Source organism: Tinamus guttatus, unplaced genomic scaffold, assembly GCF_059628265.1.
Source record: "Tinamus guttatus ecotype Peru unplaced genomic scaffold, ASM5962826v1 Tinamus_guttatus_pri_ptg000065l, whole genome shotgun sequence".
NCBI lineage: Eukaryota > Metazoa > Chordata > Aves > Tinamiformes > Tinamidae > Tinamus > Tinamus guttatus.
In genome coordinates this window covers 1,053,375-1,067,391 of record NW_028288599.1, presented here as the reverse complement: position 1 = coordinate 1,067,391, position 14,017 = coordinate 1,053,375, and the positions used below count along the sequence as shown (strand labels likewise).

Here is a 14,017-nt window from a genome sequence, read left to right as displayed (position 1 = left end):
AAAAATGAGATCTTCAGGTGGGGGAAGAAGAGCAGACTTGTCCCATGGGACTGTGACAAGAAGCTGGAGTTTGAGATGGGAGGACAGCCACATTGGCCATTCATAATGATGTGTGTCCTGAAGAATGAAGATTGGAGATGCATGGGAAGGCACACAATGCGCAGATGTTCTTCATATGAGAGCCTGCATTATAGGGGAAAACCAGGTTATTACAGCGCAAAGGAGAGGACAGTACAGCCTAAAACTTTTGAGTGACCTGAATCACTGAATTCACACAGGGAAGACTTAAATTCTCACACAAAGAAGGACCAAATCTACCCTGCAAGCTCATGCTAGGGTTGGAAAGGGGCATGAGGGCTGACAGCTCTGGCTATGCTGTCACCTGATGCTTGGTCGCAAGGATCGCAAGGACTATTCATCAACCCTGTTTTTCTGCTTCTGGAGTGAGCAGTGATCTGGCTCAGTTCTGAGCAGAGAAATACTCCCCAGTCTGACATACAACAAATAAATCTTGTTGGAAATTACTTTTCTCAGATTCTGCATTGCTCTAAAAACATGTGCCATGTTTCACCCATCCTCCTCTGCACTTTTTTCTCCTGTATTAGATTTACAGTGGAAACAAGGTATTGCGGTGGAAGTCCCTCAACCCACTCCTCCCACTAAACTTTATTCTTTCCATGGCATTTAAATGATAAAAAATGAATTGTCAGATAAAATTTAATAGTAAAAGCCTTTCCTTTTGCTTTAAGGGCTTTTTGTTTCCCAGAGAAAATGTCTATTTTCAAAGTTGCTGGTATTTTAACATATGTTAAAACATACTCAACCACTTCATCTAAACTTAGAAAACATACGGCCAAATGGGCCACATCATTCTACATTTCTGCCATTCAAGCTTCGGTCCAAAATGAAATGGAGAAAAGGCAGAAGGCATTTGGTTCCTCAAAGCTTCTTGAAAAGCCACTGAAATCAGCAGCATGACTCCCTCTTAACATGTGTGGAGTGAGTCAGTCTGTACAATTTCAGCTAGAAATACCAGCGGGACCACGTAAGGGTGGGAGTGGTATGCACAGAAAAGCTGGAACTGCACATTTATGGCCATTTCAGAAAGATGCATTCAAAGTACTTAGAAACCCCGAAATCGTTGACATACATCAAGAGAAAAAACACCTTCAACTCTGATGTTTGCCCCCTGCGAGTGTCTCTAAGTGCAACCTGCTCTTGAAAAGTTAACACTTCATTTGAAACGTCACACTGGACATACTTTCAGATTCCTCCCAGAGTCTTTTGCCTTTCTGCTTTAGAAATTGAAAAACTTGAGCTTTTTCTAAAAAAATAGCTCTGGTATGACGAGATCATGGTCTCACTTGGCATTCCCAAGACACTCATTGTGACACAGAGGTAAAATTTCATCTTGACATATCACTATAATGTCAGTAAAACAGACTCTGAAGAGAAATTTCCAAACAGTCTTTCAGTAAATTAATGAGAACAGTAGGCTGCAATTATTCCTGTTTTCAAGATAACCACTGCAATTTCAGATTTCTCAGTTAATTCACCTCGCTGATATCTCCTGCTTCATACCAAGTCTTTTCATTAAACACAAGGAAAAAGAATATATTGACTCATCGACTCCTCAAAATCAGTTCTTCAAGATTACTGACTTTAATCATTTGAATAGCTGACAGTACACTCTGGATAGGTAATTTTTTCCATGAAATACTTCCAGCTGTGATATTGCCTCATGTCAGATTGGACTAGCAAACACATGCGAGCCAATCTCCACAGTTGATGATGAACTGAAAAGATTTGATACGGGGAATTAAAAGATAAGGATGAATGAACAAGCAGTAACGTACAGGCAGGAATGAATAGCCTATTGAACCTAATTTGTTCCCATATGTGTACAAGTGGTTCTGCTTATGATTTGCTATTCTTATTTTTTTATTTCTTTTATCACTAATTTATACGATCATCTTGTAAGTTATACCTTCCTCTAGGCAGTTTGTTGTGAGCATTTGTGTTATTGTCACTGTTACAGAGTCACAGAATGGCTGAGGTTGGGAGGGACCTCTAGAGATCATCTAGTCCAACCCCCTGCTCCAGCAGGGACACCTAGAGCACGTGGCACAGGGTGGCATCCAGGCGGGTTTGGAAGATCTCCAGAGAAGGAGACTCCACAACCTCTCTGGGCAGCCTGTTCCAGGGCTCTGTCACCCTCACAGGAAAGAAGTTCTTCCTCACATGGAGATGGAACTTCCTGTGTTTCAACTTGCGCCCGCTACCCCTTGTTCCATTGCTGGCATGAGAAGACTTTGGCCCCATCCTCCCTACAGTCACTCCTCAGGTACTTGAACATGTTGATCAAATCTCCTCTCAGTTCTCTTAAATAAATATAGCAAGGCTTTGAATTAATATTATAAATAGTTCACTTCAAATATAGCAGATAGTCATGAGATTTATTTTTTTAATGACTTGGTCTCAAAACAACAGGTGTCTACAGGAGATTTCAGAAGTGGAAGGCTCGTAACAGAATGAAAGTACCAGTAATAACTCATAAATACGCATATACGTATAGAAACTACCTTACTTAGATGTCAGTATAGATTGGATAAAATGTTTGGAATTTTGGCTTTAAATCCCCTTAACCATGCACTTTTTTCACTTCATCCTGCTAAATTTTGTGTTTAATTAGATGTGACAACTGCTGCTAAAAATACTGGAGTTTGTGGCCTGACAGTACAACTCCAATCCACACAAGAGGGCCAAATTCAGCTCTCCTCAGAAGATATAAATCCTGAAATACTCTGATTAGAGTTAGGACAGCAAGTGCAAATTTGCACCCTGAGAGAACAAAAACTGGCTCGTGAAGCTGAGGAGTGCAATTCAGCTGGCAGTCCCGTATCAGTTTTTTTGCTTGGGCTGTGTTCCTGCCAGCATGTTTTACAACTTTGCTTCTTTTCTGATATTGACAAGCTCTGCATTTTATGGGAAGAGGAGTGCCTTTGCCATTTTACTCGTATTCAGTTCCTCTGACCCTTCCACTCAGGAGAAGTGGCTGGACAGGAGATTCATGAGGCTGGCCTGTGCTGGACATTCAGTGCTTGGTAGCTGTGCCAGCTAAGCTTCATGATGCAGACAGACAAAAAAAGTCCCATAATTTGCAAACACAACAGAGCAGTTTTTGCTGTTAAGCTGCATCAGTGCAAATCACCATTTGTAGTTATTTGGTGAGTCTGCTCCCAGGCTTTGTATGGGCATTTAAATGAGGCTTGTTTCTAAAAGTTCTTTCCTTCTTCCTTCTGCGCCTCATTGCTGTCTCACCGACACAAAGGGCTACAAGGAACCATCCTTCCAATGTCCCGATCCTTGTTCTTTAGGAGGAAAAGCCTCTCTTGGTGCGAGACACACAGGGCACGTCTCTGCCACTCAAAGTGCAACCATCTAGCAGCTGCAATCCAACACCCTTCCCCTGGCTCACACAAGTAGGATGTTAGCTATCCAGTTAGCTATCCAGGCATGCCTGTGTTGCCAGGGGGAGTATAAACATATTCTTGCACTTCAAGGAGCATAGACCTTGTTTCTTGATATCATCACTCTGTCGGCTCTAGGTAGCCCACCGCATAGAGGCAAGGTAAGTAATAATTCATGTCTTGTTTATACAGAGCAAATGTCCTTTGCTAGAGCTGATAGCATGAGAAGGACTATAGTTTCAGGGTTGACGATTTTGGAACTGTAAATAAAAAAATATCTTAAGTAAAAGAGACAAAAGAAAAGGTAATAAGAACTGCCCTTCAGCTAATTAAGAGTCCCAGCTTCCTCTCTCGATCCTGATAGCCCAATCTGAAAGAAGTTTTTGGGGTTGTTCTGACAGCAAAGTAGCAGCTCATGATGTCTGGAGTAGATTCAAATGTCCCATCGGGATAATGCCATGCTTTCCTTAGTAAAGCATCCAACAGCAGAAACAGAATTCACAGGGTTTTATCTTTCCCCATATAATGGATCACAGCCATGCTTTTGCATTAGCTACCAAAGGCAAATGTAAATTCTCTGCCACTGCTGCAGTGGTATATATATAAGCAGAATCATTATATGTTACCTTGCTTTCAAATATATTAATGCTCTCCACAGAAGCTTAAACAAGGCCTCCCAGGACTTGTCAAATGCAAGGGAAGGAATAAACAGAAGCTTTAAGCTTTGGCATCCTTAGGAATTTCATACAGTACAAAATGCCTAGCTTTCATAATGGTTTCACAAGCCTCCAGAAGTTCAAAGCGATAAATATAAGTAGCCAGACTATTCCACAGTTGTCGGCACAATATGGTATCAAAGTCCTATATTAAAATGAACAGCCATCAAAATAAAGGAATGAATTTTTAGTTGTATCCCACAGGAATTTCTGCATCCAGATCCCATTAATCATCACAGCTCTGCATGAAGTTCCCTTTAACATTAAGCTTAGTATGGTAACTTATGACAAGCATGGGACCAGGGCCAAATTCTGCCCTTTATATCTCAGCAATACCATTAACTGTCAAGTCATCCAGCTGCAGTCAAAGTCAGGTCTGGTCATTTGTCTGGTGTGTAACTATCACTGCATATTGGCTTCAATGGTTCATTTATTTGCACGTAACTAGTGCAAATAGTTACGTGCAAATAGAAGAAGCACGTAACTAGTGATCAGGTAAACTGGGAACCCAAATGAAGTTTCTCGTGTGTCTTCTTACACCAGGAAGGGTTCAACATTTAGATTTCTGCCAGAATACACAAGTCCAACACTATCAAATGAAGAATGGCATGGAATATTTAATCACCAAAATTAGCCAGAAGGATTCAGGTTTTGGGTCTCGACAGAGAAAAAACATATGAAACGTATCCTGCATGTTTACATTTTCTGAACACCTTCTCTTTATTTTATCAGAACTATGGATTTTTTAGTGCTTACACACAGATACATACAAAATATTTGAAGTTACAAAATATTCACAACGTTATTTTACTTGGCTTCTTTTCACTGGAAGGCAAAAGGAGTGGTTGAGATTTAAAGCGTGGATTTTACAGTACCTATTTACCATACATGGACAATAGTGGGGACAATCAAGACTTGAAAGCTGCAATATAAAATAAATAATTGCACACAAAAGGAAAATATTGCATCTGCAGCCCTCACCACAGAGATCTGTGCATGGTATTTTCTTGCTAAGTACTCCAGTTAAAGCTCAACCAATGCATCATCTAGTGTTTCTTCTGTGACTTGTGCAGCTTGAAATGTGCTACTTTTTGGCAGTAAATTTTTGATGGTCAAAAAAGAATGTAAACCAAACACTGTAGGGTCAGATCAGTGAACTTAAGGAGAAGTAAGAGAGCTAATACTTCTGGGAGGCATGGAATTTGTGAATTGTGTCAACATGGAAATCAGAAATGAAAAAACATTATGCACTGGCAAAATTGTCTATGAACTTGTGATATTTATAAGTAAAAAGATCTCAACTTGGAGCATTTCAACATGGAGATAAATGCATATATGCATACATAATCACATGTGTGCATTCACTCAGTATTGTGTGCATTCATGCAGTATTAGATTCCATAAATGTAAATCTAAATTGTATCGGCATAGCTCAGGCACTCACTCAACACCTAAATTTAAGTTTCTTGGTGACATTGAGCTCAGTGCTCAAATTCCCTTTTCATTCAGCAGAAACACAGATTTCTTTGAAGGGCTGCAGAAGGAAGGGGTCTGTCCCCTTAGATACACTCTCTCTGGAAACCCTCAAAGTCACCTGTCCTGTTGACTACAACAGCAGCTTGCATAGTGCCTAGTTACTTCGGAAGAGCTACTGCACTGGATTCACAAAGTATTAAAACCAGCTAGATGCCTAAACTAGGCTGGAGCTCATGTTGATTTCAGATTGAGATTAGCAAACTAATTAAGCTGCAAAGCCCCACTGGACTGCGTGTGCAGTACAAGAAAAGGAAAGCAATCCGTGAAATCAAGGTCCAACAAAAATACCACTAATCAGAGGACTATTTTACCAAGACTATCACAAGATATAGCAGATGTCAAAAACTCAAGGATTCCAGAAGGATTAGAACTGCGTCTGCACAATAAAAATATCCACAATCTCTGGGAATCACTTCTATGTAGCTACAAGGATTTGTATTATTAATTATCAATAGTACTATCTATCATTAAGCTTGTCCAGCATTTTCCCACCATAAAAGAGTTTCCAGTGACTTATAACATTGCTAAACTTTAACCACTCAAGCTGTTTAAGACTGAATTTTAGCTGCCTTCGACTGGGTGTCCTTTGAGAACTTCTTAGCCAAAAGACATCAAGGATTTCCAAGAGTTCAGCCAGAAGAAAATAAGTGTTTTTGTCCATATTAAAAAAAAGTCTGGCAGATATTTTCCTTTGAGCAATTTTACCCCCCTTGTGAAAAGACATAACTTTGGACAGGGAAAGTCCTTTGTGTTAAGAATGCGCTTTCAACTCTCCCTAAAAAACATCTACCTTCACAATGGAACTGATTGTCCTCTGGGATACTGTTCTCTCTCAGTGACTGAAAAGAGCTGCCACAACCTAAGCTGATACTCATTTTTAACAAGTCAGGTTAGGTAAGATTGACTGCCTATTCAATATATCACATATATGCAGTTTAGATAGGCATTATACACTAAGTACGTAGTTATGTCAAAATGTAATGGCAAAGTAATGGCAAAAGGTATTCAGTAGTTAAGTAGTGCATACCAGGCAATACCAGGCTCATAATTCCAAAATCCCCAGTCGCATTATGGAAGGACTCACCTTTTCCCAAAGACTCTATAGGGCATCTGGGCTCCTCACCCTACCAACATGGGAAAGGTGTCAAAGTCCAGAGTATGAACACCCCTTTAATACAATATCAATGTGAATTTTGTGGTCTAGCTTGAGGAAAGGCATAAGCTAAACTGAAAAAAAATAGTCTTTTACACCAAAAGGAGTCTCCACACACTCAAAGATATTCGAGGTGTGGTTGCACCAGCTTAACTTTGTCTATATAACTGGTAAAACTTTCCCATGTCAACAGGGCTTTATCTTCAGGAAATCTAACTGTACAAGGGAATGTGAGTTCAAGGGGGCCTAAATTACTGTATGACCATCTTAAATTACAACCAAACATGAATTTGGCTGAAGTGCTTTCAGTACAGGAAGCATTATAGCCCTGCTTTGCTATGGCTCTGTTTTTGTCAGTGCTCAAGCCGAGCCTACTGAGGGATAGAGCAGAAAGCAAAAATATGCAGCAGTTTGGCAGAAGGAAGACAGACAAAAATTGCCTTTAGTGGCGAAGGATAACAGGGCTCCAACAATACCTCCCTGGAGCGCCACAAAGTGAATCACCAACTTGGCTCTCAGTTCGTTAGCTTGTACTGCTGTGACTTCACTCTCCCCTCACTGGAGCAGGACAGGCAGGTGTCTCGCTTGTGTCTAGCTGAGACACTCTGCCCTCACAACTTGATTTCCTCTTCTGCACAGTCTCTGCCTGAAAGTCTAATCCTGTGTTTAGGACACCGTGCTCTGTTGCTATGGAAGTTATTGGGATGTTAGAGATTTAATATAATGACTTCACTGTAGGGCTAGATGCGGGGATAAGGGAGAAGCTTAACTGTGAAAAAAGCCAGCATTGTAAATGTGATTGCTTGATTACTAGAATGGATGGAAATATTCTCTGAGACCCTATACACCCCTAAGAAAAAGAAAAAAAAAAGTATTCTGAAGAGTGTTTTGTACTTCAACTTCTCTTTGTATCAGTTTTTCTTAGACAGATCTTGTGCTCTTTCAGGTTTCCCAAAGCAGTATAGTTGCTTACTTCATCCCATACAGACCCTCACACACTTCCCAAACCTACTACTTCTGTATGTGTGGTAAAGCAAGTTAAGTTCCAGAGGACTTTTCTATAGCCAAGACATCAGTTTCCCTTTCTCGTTGCTGGAATCTGGTGTTTAAGTCCTTATTGATTGCCTCCGTTTGTATAAGTGACATCTATAAGTCCCTATCTTGTTTGGTAATTTTCACTCTAAATCTCAGCTCAAATCACCTTGTGATAAATCCCTTTCCCTCATCATTCTCACCCCATCTGCTCTCCCTGAGGAGACCTTTATTTTCCATCTTCCAAGCTCATCTCTTCGAACAGTAAGGAAGCTGTCAGCTGCTGTGAAGATTTGTTAAGGCACTAAATCTCATACTTTAAACCTTTAAATACATTTATCCAGGTAAAACATTTTGAAGCAAGACAGCAAACTCTGAAGGTTCGCTAGCATATGGCATAATGATTAAGCAGCCAGATACCAATGATTTGCATTCTCCTTATTATCATTGTTTTAACAGGGTGAAATCTACTTTCCATGTATCAATTTATTTGAAAAATATTTTACTCAGTTTATCCTTCATCAGTTTGATCATTCTTGTTACTGAATAATGGCTGAACCCAGAAGTCATGAATTTCATTAGGTTAAGTACCCTGCAGCATGGATTCTGACCCTAGTTTGTCCAAACCAATTCTTCTAATTAAGCTTTCTTTCAGAGTAAATGGAGCATCAGAATTATCAATGTCATTCTTCTGGCATTTCAGGCCTGATTAGTCACCAAAGAAGTACAGAGTACAAAAAATAGATAAGGATTTGTTCTAGATTGCATTTTCCTGAGTCTTCTGAGTTTCATTTCAAGGGATGAATCACAGCATTGTCTGATTCTTTCCTCGTCCAACTTCATTTGTCCATTGTCTGTGTACAAAATGAATCATTCACAGAATTTGTGCACCAGGATTCCTGCCTACCGTAAGTTTTTAATATCTGCCACTATATCAAAAAACAACTGATTTTTTTTTCTCAACAGATTACTCTTCTATTTCATTTTTCTTTATTTAGGAATAAAAGGGCTCTGAGATCTTCTGGAAAATATGATAGAAGAGTCAAGCCTGTATTAGTGTTTCTCTACGATGTAGTTGGGCACTGGCAGGGTTAACAGTGAGGAAAAAATAAAGAGAAGAAATCACAGATTTTGTGATAGAAAGTGACTGTGAAGTCATCCAGTCCATCCTTTGCCAATATAGGCCTGTTCCCTACAGTATATCAATGAACTAGTGCTTTAAACAATCTTTTTGTAAACGATGAGGAAGCATCTTGAGCTAGCAGCAAGTGTGACTCCAGAAGGAGGAATAGGTGGCTTAAGGTGATGCAAGGGTAGGTTTGTGCAACAGCCTTGCTGAAGAATGACCTGAGTACTTCACTGAGACGAGCTGATTACAAGTGGATTACTGTATCCTGAAAAGTACAGACTTTCTCAGTATATATGTTCTCAATCTTCTCTCCCTTTGGGAGGAGCACCGGGATGCTAGTTTATTCCAGTTTCTGAAATATACTCTTATTTCCAGCTTGGACTTTTCTTGAAGCTGTCAGATTGTGCTGTTAATTGCAAGTTGTTTTTACTGAAGGGACAAACTCGGCAGCCCAGTTCCATTGCATAAGAATGAACCCACTGATTTTGGCTCCTTTAGCGCTTCAGTCAGGCTTCTCCTTTATAGATGTCTTCTCTACTGCAGAACTGAAGCAATACGAACTACCAAATTTAACTGCACAACACAGCTCATGTGCTGTGAAATAAATGTGGTAAACCACCAATGATTCATCATTTACTTATTGCAGAAAACAAACAGGTTTTCTTATGAGTCACATTCAGGCTGAGATTTTTTTCCTTCTCAAGCAAAACAGAAAACATTGTTATTTCAATGCTGGGTGAAAAAGGTTCAGCTAAAATAAGAACTTCTTGAATCTTTGTTCAAATCTGGAACCTGGACATAAACTTATTTGATGTTCTGAGAGATTTAGGAATTTCATTTTCCACCCCATGTTGCTGCAGGGCAATTGCATATTGTGAAACTGAAGGCCACAGAGGGTGGTGGAATATGAATATGCTGGGATCCCTCTCAAGGTCATGAGAAATCCTTTTTCCCTTCCCATTCCTGCTTTTAAAGAATCAGAGTATGTTTTAAATAACAATGCAAATATGTTACATTCAAAACTGACTTGAGATCTGAGTCCTTGTGAAATCTGCACCATTGGTCATGAAATGCCAGTAAAGGATTCTCTTAAAAAAAAAAAAAAAAAGAAACATTGAGCTTGGTTCTGATTGTCAAGTTATTCTGTAAAGCTATTTAATCCTTTTCTGGAGCACGCTTTTTACTTTTATCCAGACTATGAGAAAATTTGGACTATAAACTCTGTTGCTTTCTTGCAGTAGAAAAGTACTACTACATTTTAGACCTATCTGCTGTGGGCTTCAGACTATGAATTTTGTATGAATTTTTTGCCTCTTGCTTAAGAAACTCACATGGCTATTGCTTGCCACAAATTTCAATATTAATCAGAGATTAGTGTGTTGCATTAAAGAGGTGCATATCACCTCAGGGAATCCAATGTAGGCTTTTCAGAGGAAGGAAAGCAACTAATTTTTTCAACAAGTCCATATAAGAAATTCTTGAAAAATGATAGGCTTCCAAACACCATATGAAATTCAGGACTTGTTTTAGTGCCACCTTCAGTATAAATACTGCCGTCAATAGCCAAGCCTGCAAAAGAAGTCGCATAGTCTAAGCTTAACTCTCAGAAGGAGGTTATGTAATACTAAGCGTGAGAACAAGAGAAGTTGGTATTCATCTAGAGAAGGTCTCAGGGAAGGCAAAGGAGAAGGAATTAGAGTGTAGTGTTTGCATTCGCTAGAGCAAAAGTACATCCTTCAGGGGCACCTCATCCTAGTCTCATCCTAGTGCAAACACCTAAGCGCAGGTACAATGAATCACATACTAAAAATGTCAGCTTCCCTCCATTAACTATAGAAGAAGTCCAGGCATAACCATTGTCATTATCCAAACCTACTGATTTTGTATGGAGGGAAAAAGAGGATACTGGGAGGGAAAGGTGGAAAGAGCTAAAACACTAGATACTGAATGCTGAGTAGAAAAGGAAGAAGGGAAGCAGGATGTAAAAGAGATCTTAAGGCTTCTATAAGACTTCTTCTAGGCAGAAAAAGGCTGTAATTAATATCCAAGGTCCCATCCAAAGATGATCCAGCTCTCTCCTCAGAAACCTATGAAATGAAGGGCACTAGCACTTGTAGGTAGACCCAACTTGTTCTGCTCATGCTGATTCCAGAAGCATAAGTAGGCAGGTGGGTCATGAGGAGATATGGATCCTGAGTAGACATAAGCTATTATTACCCCAGGTGTGCTGTATTAGCACTTTCGTAGTACTGTACCCAAGCAATACAGGTCTCGCGAAGAAAATAAATAGGTTAAAGGCAGCCCAAAACGAACATGCTTACACTACTTCCAGAGTCAAACTTACAAATCCCCATTCAAGTTGTGGCCTGGAACATGCAGATGCACTATTCAGGTCCTTACTAGTCCTGGACTCTCTGCCTCTGGTCAACATGACCTAAAGTGCACCATCTGGATACTTGAGAATGAGCAATGCTTCTCCACTCATAAACAACAGTTTTAAACAAATAGAACTTTCTTGGGGGAACAGGCCAAAGAAGAGAAACATAATACTAAATTGGAAAGGCTGAAAAATTACCAGTTGAAAAGGCTGTCCTCTTCCAGGATGATCTGGCAACAGTTCTCAATCTTTCCGTTGTCTGTAGCTAAGGCTGTCTGCTGAGTAAGTCATCACCTTCCTTGCTGTACCACCACCAGCTCGATGTCCAAGCTTGGAAGCATTCATGGACATGGAATTTACAGGACTTTTCCTACTGAACTTAGCTGAAATTATCATTAAGGAGACACAAACCAGGATCAAGAAAGCAGAAAAACTACTGTTTCTGCCATCCTTGAGCTGCTGAGGGTTTTGCAGCCCTCCAGAGCAGAGCTCAACAGGACTAGTCAGGAATAAGAAGAGATAGCAATCGTTTTTTCCAAGGAGTAAAAGTCTCCCCATGTTGACTATATAGAGAGGTCCATGCCTGAACTTCTGAACCAGTCTCCTCTGGGCTCAGTCTCATGCCAGCTCCTCTAACAATTCTGCAGCATCTTGGCAGCATGAAGAAGAACCTGTAGCCCAAGACGACACTTCCACTGACTCCTATTCAATGCAGGTAACAGCCTGGAAATACTTTCTTCCTTCTCATCCTCCTTCTGGTCTGTGCCGTTTCAGGGAGTCCCTTATTCTACCACTGACGGGCTCCTCAGTCAGACATTTTGAAAGCTTTCATCAAAAAATATTGTACTTATAGAGAAAAAGTTCAAGACTGTTATGTAAAAGAAATGAAAATGAGGCCTTAGCTATTCAGCCAACTTTTCACTTTTCCAATAGATACTGGCAGATAGTTCCTTCTTTTGGGGACATTGCTACTTATTTGGATGTTGTCATGGAGGAACTGCTTTTCTCCCTCCCTTAGATGCTAGCATCACCATCCTCACTCTTCATGGAGGAAAGCAGGACTGTAAGTGCATGGATGTAGTGAAGGAATAGAACAAGCAATATAGCAAAGCCAAATGAAGAGCAGACATTGAGGAATAAAGAAAATTATCACAATGACTGTTGTCCTTCAGCAACTTCAGCAAATGGTGCAGGCAACAAAAAAAGTATATTTCCTTTCTTTGCTCTACCAGGTGCATAGCATGGGTGGCATGCACAATGGCCTGCCTTTGCGGGAGACTCCAGAAAGACCTATGATTACATGTGAATGCTGCAGGTGATAGACTGGATTCTAATGGGAGCTGCAAATAAATACATTTGCTGGACCCATGGGCTCAAGATTCAGCAGCTGTGATTTAAAACAGTTTGCAACCATAAGCAAAGAGCACAAGTATTTAGAGAAGAGACAGGTAAGCTAGGTGAAAAGAGCTCCTGCAAAGGTCTAGATGTGGCTGGAGCACCTGGGATTGTGACGATGTAGGGCAGCAGGCCCTGTCCCTGAGTGCTGCAAGCTGGACTTATGCTGACGTCAGTGGAAGTTCAAGGCACTTAACACCTCACAGGCCTGGGCCATAAGAACGACTTCCAGAAGGAAACTATCTTGAAAACAGATCATGTGCTGTTAAATGTAGCATAGATGCAAAAGGACAGAGCAGTGTGTGTTGCAAACTGTATCTTCCTCAATGCAGTATCCGCAAGCTGCGAGCTTATTCACTCTTGGCTCACTCTTCTCTCTGTCTTATCTGTTATGATGTTGGCACAGAGCTAAGTCCAGTGGGATTGTTGAGCTGGAACAAAACCGTAAATGTTCTCCAGGTTTTCTTTTCTTACAGAATTCCCCAACTCCCAACCTACTTAAGGGGGAGCCATGAGCTGAAGTAAAATTATAGTTTTGTCTTCTTCTCAAGCCAGATATCCCCGGAGGGAATACTGCTTGCATTGTACTTTTTCTCCAGAACTACTACCACTGCTACAGCACCTTGCATGGAAAACAGATTCTTTCTGCTCCCTGATGAAGATTTCAATTAACAAACGTAGATTAAATGAACAGCCTTTAGTCAATTCAATTTTGCTGTTCTTTACTTCTGCACACTGGAATTTCATAATTAATCTTTTATAGGCAGTCTGAACATTTATATAATGTTATAAAGTCTGCAGCTGTTACATGTGATCTGGCAAAGAAAGGACAGCAGAGTATGTTTAAAAATAAAAATAAAAATAAATTTAAAAATACTTCCAAGTCTACTTATGTATTTTTAGAAATGAAAAGATACAAGTTAAAATAAAGTTTAATCAAATATAAAGTTTTGAATGAGATAGATAGCCTCAGTTTTAGAGTTCTTTATCTCAAAGATGATTATCTCAAAGATGATTTCTAACATTGGTGGCAGAAAAATTATGAAACTGTTGCTTTCTGTACAAGACAATAAAAAGATTAAAGAATTCTATGGCTTTCAGTGGGTCTTCTTTTGTGTTCTTGGTTGTGTTTGAATGCCTCAGACACTTCCATTCTAGATGCCAAAAATAAAAACAATACCATCTTCTTAATTTAGGAAAGAGGATTTA

The 14,017-nt window shown here is 39.9% G+C and overlaps 1 pseudogene; it reads left to right on the top strand.

Annotated features, from left to right (window-relative positions):
• LOC148595767 (uncharacterized) overlaps positions 1-14,017 on the top strand; it is a 131,193-nt pseudogene that overhangs the window by 72,430 nt on the left and 44,746 nt on the right.